Source organism: Felis catus, chromosome X (genome assembly GCF_018350175.1).
Source record: "Felis catus isolate Fca126 chromosome X, F.catus_Fca126_mat1.0, whole genome shotgun sequence".
NCBI classification, from domain to species: Eukaryota; Metazoa; Chordata; class Mammalia; order Carnivora; family Felidae; genus Felis; species Felis catus.
The window spans coordinates 120,924,275-120,937,423 of record NC_058386.1 but is presented as its reverse complement, the minus strand read 5'-3'; the positions used below and the strand labels follow the sequence as shown (position 1 = coordinate 120,937,423).

Sequence of the window (13,149 nt, the reverse complement as noted above, 5' to 3'; positions counted from 1 at the left end):
ATAGAAAAGAGATCTCAGCAGTTCTCCTCAGTGTCACGTAAGGCAGTGACGCTTTGGCCTCAGACACCTGGGTTCAAATTCTGGCTCTGCCATTTACTAGCTCTGTCACCTCGGAAAGTCATTTAACCTCCTCGTGCTTGTCTTCTCATCTGTAAAATGAGGGTAGTAACACATACCTTGAGGACCTGTAAGGATTAGAGAAATAATATATGGCAAGCATTTAGCACAATGCTAGGCAGAGAACAAGTGCTCGATATTTATTGTTAAAGAGATCCTCTCAGAGAAGTTTCCCTTCTGACACCACACCAACACAAATACACTCAGGCTAAAGTCAGCCTTGAATAGCCCGTGTCTGGACAATCCTAGGGGAATCGCCAGCCTACCTCCCACCTCAGTAAAGCCTTCCAGGAAGCACGCACACGCGAAGCAAAGTAACAGGAAAGCAATTCACATATAACTCAGATTCAATCACATACATACTGAAGGAAAAAGCTTTTCTTTTTTTTAAGTTTATTTGTTTTGAGAGAGAGAGAGAGAGAGAGAGAGAAAATCCCACGCAGGCTCCACACTATCAGTGCAGAACCTGATGTGGGACTCAAACCCGCGAACTGTGAGATCATGACCTGAGCCGAAACCAAGAGTCAGATGCTTAACCGACTGAGCCACCCAGACACCCCCAAGGAAAAGTTTTTCATAAACAACTTATTATTTGGGGGAAAAAAATGTGATTTATAAATTCTCGCTTGAAGATATTTGGCTCAGATGCCAGTGCCAATAACAAATGCCATTTGGGGGACAGAGTCATCTATAGAATGTCTTCCATAAAAGTGAAAAATTAATTCCCATTTTAGCCAGTGTCTAAAAAGACTATCTCACTCGGCTTTACAAATGGACGGCAATATCTCCATTGTTGTAACTCTCAGGGCCTTCCCTAGCCGGTTACATCCAGCCGCTAAGCACTTTTGACTCATGCTTGTGTTTGACAGTGTCCTTGGACAGTTTCCATTCCTGCCCTCTTCCATGTACCTGCCTACAGACCACGGGGATGGAAAAACAAAAAAGTCAGTTTCCCAGGCTCTCTTACATCCAGGATTCTGGATGCGAATTCCATACAGCCACTGAGATGCACTTGCACAAGATTTGGAAGGCGGAAGTGAGGCGAAGACCACCTTCCTGCTGCCGTCGTCACTGCTGGTCGAGTGTCACTGAGAAGTAGTGGAGGCAGCAGCACTGTCGGCAGGGGCTGGAGCAGCATCTTCTGGCCTCTGGGTCCCAGTTACAGTGGTGCCTCCGGATCCTCAATCTTTGAGTCCTTCCAAGGATTTTCTAGGCACTGAACCCTGACTGATGCAGTTCCCTAGGTGCTCTAAGCACCGTAAATACTTCAACAGTACTGAGGCATGAACTCCATCTCCTCAGGGTCTGGGAACACAGCCCCAAATGACCGTCGCAAGCATTAAAGGTCTCAGGCTCATGTTTAATTTCAGAAATGAAGGCAAAATTGGAATTCTGATTCATAATTCATCTGCTTGTTTTCATAGGACATTTTTTTTTTTAATTTTGTACCTTCAAATAAAATAGATGCTAGAGGAAAACACACTATGCCGATTGTGTACCATAGATCAGTAGTCCCCAAACCAGGATGTGCATGAGTGGATACGTAAATAACTATACGCTCTTGGACCCAAACCCAGACCTTCAGAATGAGAATCTTTGGAGATGCATGATGGACCATAGAATCTGAATTTCTAAGAGCTTCCCCGTTGATTCTGATGTGCAGCCAGATTTGAAAACAATTGGTTTGGATCTTCAGGAAAATATGCTCCTGCACTGTATACCCTCAGTTTCTCCAAAGAAAGTTTTTCAGTGATTGAATTGTAACTGGATATTTTGTCTGCGTTTCTAGAGATGGTAAATGGAGAAAATAGTCAAAGGTTTCTGTGTCTTTTGTAAACGTCTAATCAATAACATTGTCCAATATGTCACTCAATGTTGCTTACCCAAGATACCATACAATAAATTTCTTGTAATACTCTTCCTTTAGTATAAATACAAGCATAAATACAAACAACAGAGCCAACCTGCTTGCCTTTTGGGCTTGGGAACCAGAAAGCTCAGAGCTAACTCTGCTCTCTGCTGTGGAGAAGTCATTCCATATTCCTCGTACAGTTATCTCATTCCTTCTAAACAATTTGTCTTTTTAAATTTATACGTTTATTTTTATTGTTCCATTTCAGGTCTTTTAATATCGTAAATAGCTTTGAATGTAGAAAGGATATAATTTATAAGCTAATTAATTGGCATTCTTTGGTTTGGGGTCTGTTCAAGATGAATGACAGAATTGATTATACTGAGCAACAATTATATTCAGCATATGTAGGTCTCAGAGGATTGTGCCAACATATGCTCCCTTTATATCATTAGTTATTCAGACTATGTTCTCATAAAAAAAAACATCTTTGAAGGTGCAGGGGGAAAGAAGTTAAAAGTTCCTTTCTAAAGATATACCTATTTTACTATTTCGTCTCTCACTTGCAGTCACATTGCTAACTACTGTTAGTTCATAATCCTCAACGAGGAATCCTCTAACATTAATGAAGTTGAGAGAGCAAAAACATGATAAGGATTCAGTAAATGATACTTTAAACCAACTGCACACTGCCAACACAGCTCAAATGGGCATTTTATTTTCCTTTGGTTGATTCTAATACATGAGCCTTTAAAAAAAAAAATCCATACCACCCAGATAGTAAAAACAAAACAAAACAAAAAAAAACGCATACCACCCAGATAGCCAGATCAAGATGTTTAGCAGGGATTTTCTTCTACAATCAAGTCAATACACAAGTTTTGAAGACAGCTATCTGCCAGGTTGTTTTTCAATCCCACTGAAAACAAAGCCTGCTCTTTGGTTAGTTAATCAAAAGAAGAGTGTTATGTGGCTCGTATTGCAATCTGTGGAAACTTAGTCCTGATCCAAACCAGGAACTTTAGAAGGAAACCAAGAGGCACAGGTGACACTCACCAGACAGTAGAAGCTTTCTGTAGTCACAAGAAGCTTGGTTTATGTTGTCATGAAAAAGTGAACTCCTGAGGGTCTCTGGGTGGCTCAGTCAGTTAAGCATCTGACTCTTGATTTCAGCTCAGGTCATGATCTCTCGGTGTATGAGTTCGAGCCCCCCATTGGGCTCTGCACTGACAGCACGAACCGGGCTTGTGATTTTCTCTCTCCATGCCCCTCCCCTCTCATGTATATATATGTGGGGGGGATAAATATTTTAAAAATTAAAAATGAACTCCTTTGATAATTGTTTATAAAGAGAAAGTTTTATATGGCTAGCATCTCCATTGACCAATAAACTATTTTTCTTTGGGAAGTAAAACAATAAACAGATGCAAACAACAGATTCTGTTTGGCATGGAATTGCTTTATGTGACCACAAATATTTTGCTAAATACATTTGATTTTGGTATGTGGGTTTGGGGAGTAGGGTAGGGCGGAGGGACATGTAGTGTCATATTCACACCTAGGTCTTCTTTTTTTAATTTTTAAATTTTATTTCTTTATTTTACATCCAAGTTAGTTAGCATATAGTACAACAATGATTTCAGAAGTAGATTCCTTAATGCCCCTTACCCATTTAGCCCATCACCCCTCCCACAACCCATCCAGTAACCCTCTGTTTGTTCTCCATATTTAAGACTCTCTTATGTTTTGGTGCCTCCCTGTTTTTATATGATTTTTGCTTCTTTGCTTCTCTTCCCTTGTGTTCATCTGTTCTGTGTCTTACAGTCCTCATATGAGTGAAGTCATATGATGTTTGTCTTTCTCTGACTAATTTCACCTAGCATAATACCCTCCAGTTCCATCCATGTAGTTGCAAATGGCAAGATTTTGTTCTTTTTGATTACCGAGTAAGACTCCATTGTATATGTATACCACATCTTCTTTATCCATTCATCCATCGATGGACATTTGGGCTCTTTCCATACTTTGGCTGTTGTTGATAGAGCTGCTATAAACATTGGGGTGCACGTGTCTCTTCAAAACAGCACACCTGTATCCCTTGGATAAATACTTAGTAGTGCAATTGCTGGGTCATAAGGTAGTTCTACTTTTAATTTTTTGAGGAACCTCCATCCTGTTTTCCGGAGTGGCCGCACCAGCTTGCATTCCCACCAGCAGTGCAAAAGAGATCCTCTTTCTCTGCATCCTCGCCAACATCTGTTGTTGCTTGAGTTGTTCATGTTAGCCATTCTGACAGGTGTGAGGTGGTATCTCATGGTGGTTTTGATTTGTATTTCCCTGATGATGAGTGATGTTGAGCATTTTTCCATGTGTCAATTGGCCATCTGGATGTCTTCTTTGGAGAAGTGTCTATTCATGTCTTTTGCCCATTTCTTCACTGGATTATTTGGTTTTTAGGTGTTGAGTTTGATAGGTTCTTTATAGATTTTGGATACTAACCTTTATCTGATATGTCGTTTGCAAATATCTTCTCCCATTCCATTAGTTGTCTTTAGTTTTGCTGATTGTTTCCTTTGCTGTGCAGAAGCTTTTTATTTTGACGAGGTCCCAATAGATCATTTATGCTTTTGTTTTCCTTGCCTCTGGAGATGTGTTGAGTAAGAAGTTGCTGTGGCCAAGATCAAAGAGGTTTTTGCCTGCTTTCCCCTCGAGGATTTTGATGGCTTTCTGTCTTACATTGAGGTCTTTCATCCATTTTGAGTTTATTTTTGTCACACCTAGGTCTTCTGACTTGCATCCATCTATATCCATTCATTCCTACATCAATCCATTTAACAAATACTCATTGCCAAGGCATTGCATTAAACTCAAATACTTTCAGAGAACTTATTACAGAAAAAATGGTTTAAACTACCACCAACTCTAATGTCATTGAGGCATTGACATAGTGCCACTTTCTTGAACCCCTCAACCTTCTCTGTTTGGGGGGTGATAACGGACTACTCTGAGACATGGTGAAAGTTGCGGATATTCTCACCAGAAAGAAATGCCCATACACACAGCATTTCAGATACAGTTTGGACCAAATTTAACAAAATGGTATTTGAATAAAAACAATTCATAGAATGACACAGCCAAATAGCATTTTGTGTTCATACTTATGTACAATTTTTCATATAAATGTGTTCACAAAGCAAAAACAATCCTCTGTTGGATTTCACATCTTGCTTTTCAAATCAGATAATAAGGTCACCTTATAGAAGGCTGCAGAGAAACACATTTTAAGAGTGTTCCTCTACTGCCATCTTGTGGATTTTTGTTGGAAAAAAAGAAACAGTAAAAAGCTACAAGGGTTTTCTTTTCTTCATTTTCAACCCCAAATACCCCTCACCTGTGTTCACCAACTGTTAACATCTTGCTACACCCAGTCCATCTGGCTACACACCCACATTTCCTTTTTTTCAAATCATAGAAAAGTAGGTTACTTTCATCATGACACTTCCCCATGAAATATTTCAGTATCCGTTTCCCAAGAATAAGATCCCTTCATTTAACTACATTTGCACACTCCAAAAAAATCAGCAGAAATTCAGTATTCAGCATTTAGCCTTTACTAAAATTTCTTCTATTGTCCCCAAAACGCCCTTTGTGGCTTCTGTTTTTCCAATCCAGGATACACTCAAGACATTCAGAGCATTTAGTTTGTATCTCTTTATGGTCCTACAATCCAGAACAATCCCCCTGACTCCTTCTGTCCTTCATGACATCAAATCCTTTGAAGACTCCGGCTCAGTTGTCCTTCATCATTCCCCACATTACAGAATTGTCTGTTTCCTCATGATGAGATTCAGGTAAAACATTTCCAGCAGGAACATCACACAAATGACATCGTGTACCTCCCACTGGGTCATACTGAAGGCACTCAGTGTCAGGCCAAACCATTACTGGCACTGCCGGGCTTAACTCCTTGGTTAAGGTGGTGACCACTGGAATTTCCCATTGCAAGAGCACATTCTCCCCTTTATTAAAAGTAATCTGTGGAGTGATAATTGGAGACTTCCCAGGAACATTTTACCCAGTCATATTTGCATCATCTGATGATCTTTACCTCAACCAATTATTTTGAGGGTTATAACCCTCAATATTTTGAGGGTTATAAAACAGCAATTTTCACTTTTTAAATATATTTTTTACAGTTTTTAAATGTGTATTTTTGAGAGACAGAGAGAGACAGAGAACAAGCAGGAGAGGGGCAGAGAGAGAGGGAGACACAGAATCAGGAGCAGGCTCCAGGCTCTGAGCTGTCAGCACAGAGCCGGACGTGGGGCTCGAACCCACCATCCATGAGATCACCACCTGAGTCGAAGTCGGACAACAGCAATTTTCTGATTAAACCATTCCTTTTACATTTAATAGCTGGCATCCTTCTGTAAAAATAAAAACAAAAACAGAGCTTTCCTCTTTTATTCTCTGATTTTAAATATTATCATGGATTCATGAATTTTCATAACTCAATGTATTATAAGGTATTACCATCATTATTTTTTTAAGTTTATTTATTTATTTCAGTAATCTCTACACTCAACATGGGGCCTGAACCCATGACTCCAGGATCAAGAGTTGCATGCTCTTCCAACTGAGTCAGTCAGGTACCCCTACCATCATAATTTTTGATGTTCAAATTATTCCAGGCTTAGCTAGTTGGTGTCCCTTCAGTTTGGCTTCTGTGTCCTTATGACATGTTCCCATCATTCTCTGATCTTTTTCTTTTTCTTGTTTTTAAGTTTTTTATTTTGAGAGAGAGAAAGCACAAGCAGGAGGAGGAACAGAGAGAGAGAGAGAGAGAGAACCCCAAGAGGGCTCCACACTGTCCACACAGAGCCTGATGCAGGGCTTGAACTCATGAACCATGAGATCATGACCTGAGCCAAAATCAAGAGGTGGACACTTAATCAACTGAGACCACCCAGGCGCCCCTCCGATCTTTTTCTTAATTTCTGGTCCAGCAAGATACTCAGGCTCATCTTGTACTTTCCTTGAAATTAGCTATTTTTTCAAGGAAACCTGATTCATCTTAGTTGGAAATGATGTATAGAAACCAAGATCTGAGTGGTAGGTGTGTTCACTGTTACTGGAGAGTTTTTGCTCCTATCTCCTTTTTTTTTAATGTTTATTTATCTTTGAGAGACACAGAGAGACAGAGCACGAGCAGGGAGGGGCAGAGCGAGAGGGAGACACAGAATCTGAAGCGGGCTCCAGTCTCTGAGCTGTCAGCACAGAGCCTGAAGCTGGGCTTGAACTCACAAACTGTGAGACCATGACCTGAGCTGAAGCCGGACGCTCAACCGACTGAGCCACCCAGGCGCCCCACTCCTATATCCTTTTGATCAATGTACAGAGATAAAGGGAAATGCATGAATACACATACACACACATTTTAATCATGAGTTCAGAAGACTTCTGTGATAGAGCAGCCTTCTAGCAGATCAACATTCCAATAAGAAAAGCTAGAAAAGTTGGGTTTTAAAAAACATCTTTTGGGAAGGAATCAAGGGACTACTGAGGCAGCCAAGACTTGAGAAATCAGATCAAGAAAAAAGAGAGGCTCATTAAGATAAGCCTTACTTTCTGCACATTACTTTTCCCTCAAGATCTTTTCGGCAGAGATCATGAAACAAAGAAGCCGGCAGATCAACTTTAGGTTAACTCATGGGGTTAGGAAGACCAACAATAAAGTTTGGAGTTGCCAAGACTGTTGAGAGACTAAGATCCTAGAGAGATAGGACGCAGAATAGAATCTAACACTTGGAACCGGTTTTCTTCTAGAGGCATTTACAGTTTAAGTTGCGCAGACAGAATGAGGCTAAGAAGTCAGGCAGAAAACATCAGCAAGGCAGAGCATTTTTATAACAAGCTCACAGTGCTGGGGAGAGAAAAAGAGGAGGTTATTACCCGTCAAGAAGAAAGAGCTGTAGCAAACAACCCTGATTCTTACGCGGAATTCCTAGAGGCCTACACCCTAGAAGTGGGGGTGAACCAGAGGCAAACCTGGACATATAAAAACTGCAAACTAGCCTTGAGTCAGCAAAGTCTCTAGTTGAAGTAAGCCGATCTGAATCTCTGTTTCCTGCCCATAGGAGAGGGGTAATCCTCTCTGGAGGAGGATAACATGATCTGGAGCCTCTACAATTTTTCATACATAATTTTGGGCACTCAGTCAAAATTTACGGTCATACAAATAAAGACCAGGAGCAAGAGAGAGAAGATAGAAACAGAAACACGGGTGATACTGGAGTCATCACACACACACTCTGAAAGAACTGTGATGAAGAGGTTCAAGAAAATACATGGCAAGAGAGAAATTTTCCCCAGAGAACTGGAAACTATAATAAAAAGCCAAATGGGAAGTCTGCAACAGAAAATAAAATAACTAAAACTAAGACCTCAACAGATGGATTTAACAGCAGGTTGGGCAAAGTTGAAAACAGGATTAGTGCATTAAAAGATAGGTCGATAGATAATATCTAGAAAGAAGAATGGAGAGCAGAAAGGATGGAAATGAGACATGGTAGGAAGTGTACTTGGGAGACCCAGGAAAACAAAAGTGAGAGAAGGGGTCAGAAGCAGTGTTCACAGAAGCAGACAAATTTCTTGAGAAACACAATTCAATAAAAAATGACACAAGAATGGGAATGCAAGCTGGTGCAGCCACTCTGGAAAACAGTATGGAGGTTCCTCAAAAAACTAAAAATAGACCTACCCTATGACCCTACAACCAGTAGAGCAATTGCACTACTAGGTATTTATCCAAGGGATGCAGGTGTGCTATTTCGGAGGGACACATGCACCCCCATGTTTATAACAGCACTGTCAACAATAGCCGAAGTATGAGAAGAGCCCAAATGTGTGTGTGTGTGTGTGTGTGTGTGTGTATATATATATATATATATATATATATATATATATATATACCATGTCTTCTTTATCCATTCATCCATCGATGTATGTGTGTGTGTGTATATATATATATACACACATCGATGTATATATATATATATATATACATATATATATACATCCATCGATGTATGTGTGTGTGTATATATATATATATATATATACACAATGTGTGTGTGTGTGTGTGTATATATATATATATATATAATGGAGTATTACTCAGCAATCAGAAAAAAGGAAATCTTGCCATTTGTAACTACGTGGATGGAACTGGAGGGTATTATACTAAGTGAAATTAGTCAGAGAAAGACAAAAATCATATGACTTCACTCATATGAGGACTTGAAGAGACAAAACAGATGAACATAAGGGAAGGGAAACAAAAATAATATAAAAACCGGGAGGGGGACAAAACAGAAGAGACTCTTAAATATGGAGAACAAATTGAGGGTTACTGGAGGGGTTGTGGGAGGGGGGATGGGCTAACTGGGTAAGGGGCACTAAGGAATCTACACCTGAAATCACTGTTGCACTATATGCTAACTAATTTGGATATAAATTTTAAAAAATAAAAAATTAAAAAATTAAAAAAAAGTGACACAAGAAGAAAGACTCCTATATGTGTGTAAGAAATGAAACTTCTTATTAAAATCCCCCCGCCAAACAATGAAATCATGCCATTTGCAGCAACGTGGATGGAACTGGAAGGTATTATGCTGTGTGAAATATGTCAGTCAGAGAAGGGCAGATATCATATATTTTCACTCATATGTGGATCTTGAGAAACTTAACAGAAGTCCATGGGGGAAGGGAAGGGGGAAAAATAGTTACAAACAGAAGGGGAGGGAAGTAAACCATAAGAGACTCTTAAATACAGAGAACAAATTGAGGGTGGATGGGGGGGTGGGGGAGAGGGGAAATGGATGTGGGTATTGAGGAGGGCACTTGTTGGGATGAGCACTGGGTGTTGTATGTAAGCCAATTTGACAATAAATTATATTTTCAAAAACTTAAAAAAAATCCTCCCCCCAAAAACCTCTTAACAAAGTTAAACCTCATACCTAAATGGCTTCACCGATAAGTTCTTTCAAACACTTAAAGAAGAAATAACATTGATCTTACACAAACACTTCCAGAGATCAGAAAAAAGGGATATCTGCCAACATGTTTTATGAAGCCAGCATAAACCAAAACTTGGGGGAAATTACAAGAAATGAAAATCACAGAACCATAATAATGAAGGGGGCAGGAAGGAACTTTGGAAGGTGATGGGTATGTCTATGGTCTTAATGGTGGTGATGGTTTCACAGGTATATACTTATCCCCAAACTCATCAAGTCATATACATTAAATATGTACAGCTTTCAACATGTCAAATATAACTTAATAAAGTGGTTTAAGAAAGAAATGAAAATTGTAAACAATAATATATATGTATAAATCTAATCCAGTGATATTTAGCAATGATAATACATCTGTACCATGTGAAGTTTATGAGAAAATCAATTAGTGGAATTTAGCATATTAACAAGAAAAAGCTAGAAAATTATATGATCATTTCAATGGATGCAGAAAAGGCATTTAATAAAATTGTGCTCCCACTTGACTTTAAAAATAACTCACAGCAAACTTGGAAGAAAAGGCAACTTTTTTTAGTCTGAATAAATAGTAACTACCAAAAAAATTGTTTTTTATTTGAATTGATACTTTTTAAATTTTTCCTGAGATCAAGAATAAGACAACGATATCTGCTAGCAACACTTCTATTTAACACTGTCCTGGAGGTCCTAGACAGTTAAATCAAGCAAGGAAAACATATAAGAGGCATAAGGAGTCGAAATGAAGAAATAAAAAACTATCACTGACATGAGGCATGATTGTTTACATAGGAAATCCAAAAGAATCTAAAACAATGAATTAGTAAGTGTATTTAGCAATGTTGATATAAAGCCAAAGTTTAAAAACCAATTTAATTTATATAGATCAGGATAAGTAAAAAAAAATTGTTTAATATACAGTACCACCTAAAAACAATCAAATACCTAAGAATAAATTTAACAAAAGATATGTAAGATCTTTACACTGAAAACTAGAAAATATTGTTGACAGAAAATTAAAGGAAACCTATGTAAATGTATAAATATACTATATTCATAGGTTAGAGTCTCAATATTGTTAACACTTTTTTTTGACAGGAAGAAGGATTTATTGGTGGCATGAACAGGGAGGGGGGCAGTGCCGAGGTTCTCATGAGTGTAGAGCCCACCATTTGTCCAAGGGGCCACAATTAGGGATGTATATGACCCCAAAGCCATCTTGGATGAGACACTTTTCAGCCACCATGTCTTCAAATTCATCTATATTAAACTTAGTAAAGCCCCACTTCTTGGAAAGTGGATCTTCTGGCAGCCAGGGAACTTGAACTTGGCCCTGTGTAGGGCCTCAATCACATGCTTCTTATTCTGTAGCTTGGTACAGATGGACATGATGATTTGGCTAATGTGGACCCTGGCACACCTCATACCTGTCTGGAGCCTAAATTGGTGATAGCGTGAGGTCAGACATCAATGTCTACTGGAAAGGGCTGTCTCCAAGGTCTCTTAGGGCAACCCATACAATCAATAGGCTGCATACACTACCAAGGAGGCTACTGTTTGCAGCCATTGCACACTGGGCCCCCATGAGAAACACTGTTAATATGTCAATTCATCCTTGATTTATAGAGTCAATGAAATCCCAATAAAAACTGCAGCCGATTTGGGGCACCTGTGTGGCTCAGTCGGTTAGGCAACCGACTCTTGGTTTTGGCTCAGGGCATGATCTCATAGTTTGTGGGCTCGAGCCCCATGTTGGACTCTGTGCTGACAGTGCAGAGCCTGCTTGGGATTTTTTCTCTCCCTCTCTCTCTCTGCCTCTACCCCTCCCCTGCTCACACTCGTGCTCTCTCTCTCTTAAAATAAATAAATAAACTAAAACATTTTTTAAATAACTGCAGCAGGTTTGTTATGAAAACTGACAAGCTGATATTTAAATTTATATGGAAATGCAAAAGTCCAAAGCAACCTTAAAGAACAAAGCTGGAGGAACTTACACAATCAGATATCAAGACCCACTATTCAGCTATAATGAGATAGTATGGTATTGGGGACAGCAAATAGATATGAAACAAAATTAAATATATAGATAAATATATGAAACAAAATTAAAAGTATGGGAGGGGCACCTGGGTGGCTCAGTTGGTTGAGTATCTGACTTCAGCTCAGGTCATGATCTTACTGTTTGTGAGTTTAAGCCCCACATCGTGCTCTCCACTGTCAGCATGGAGACTGCTTTGGCTCCTCTGTCTCCCTCTCTGTCTGCCCCTCCCCCACTTGCTCTCTCTCTCTCAAAAATAAACATTAAAAACTAAATTATAAAAAAATAAAAAGTATGGGAACAAACCATAATTATATAATCACCTGATTTTTATATCCTTAGGATATATCCAACTGAGATTGGTCAGAATCAAAATCTACTTGAATTCTGTCTTCTGTGATTAAGTTATCAACCTGATAAAATTAGGAACATTTGTTTTTATATGCATTCAACTTAAGATTTGCTTTTCTTAAATATCTTTTGACTCTACCTTTGGATATGTTAGATATTTACATGGTTCAAAAGTCAAAATTATATTAAAAGAGTATACACTCCTTCATAACCATAAGGTCAAAGAAGAAATCACAGGGGTGCCTGGGTGGCTCAGTTGGTTAAGCGTCCGACTTCAGCTGGGGTCATGATCTCGTGGTTCATGGGTTCGAACCCTGCATTGGGCTCTGTGCTGTCAACTCAGAGCCTGAAGCCTGCTTCGGATTCTGTGTCTCCCTTTCTCTCTGCCCCTCCCCTACTCATTCTCTCTCTCTCTCTCTCTCTCTCTCTCTCTCTCTCTCTCTCGCTGACTCTCTCTCTCTCTCAAAAATAAACTTAAAAAAATTAATTTAAAAAGAAGAAATTACAAAGAAAATTGCAAAATACTTTGAGATGAATGAAAATAAACACAACATAGCAAACTTATAAAGTACACCTAAAACAGTTTTTAGATGAAAATTTATAGCTGTGAAGACCTATATTAAAAGAAGATCTCAAACCAATAACCTCATCTTCCAACTTAAGAAACAAGAAGAGAAAGAGCAAACTAAACCTAAAGCAAGCAGAAGGAAGGAAACAATACAGATTAGAGCAGAAAT

At 39.0% G+C, this 13,149-nt stretch overlaps 1 non-coding gene across 1 annotated transcript; it reads right to left on the bottom strand.

Moving 5' to 3' along the window:
* Positions 1 to 11,508: 11,508 nt before the first annotated feature.
* Positions 11,509 to 11,636, bottom strand: LOC111558851. Its single transcript, XR_002739977.1, has one exon. It is a non-coding gene; the product is annotated as a small nucleolar RNA SNORA70 (small nucleolar RNA).
* Positions 11,637 to 13,149: the final 1,513 nt, after the last annotated feature.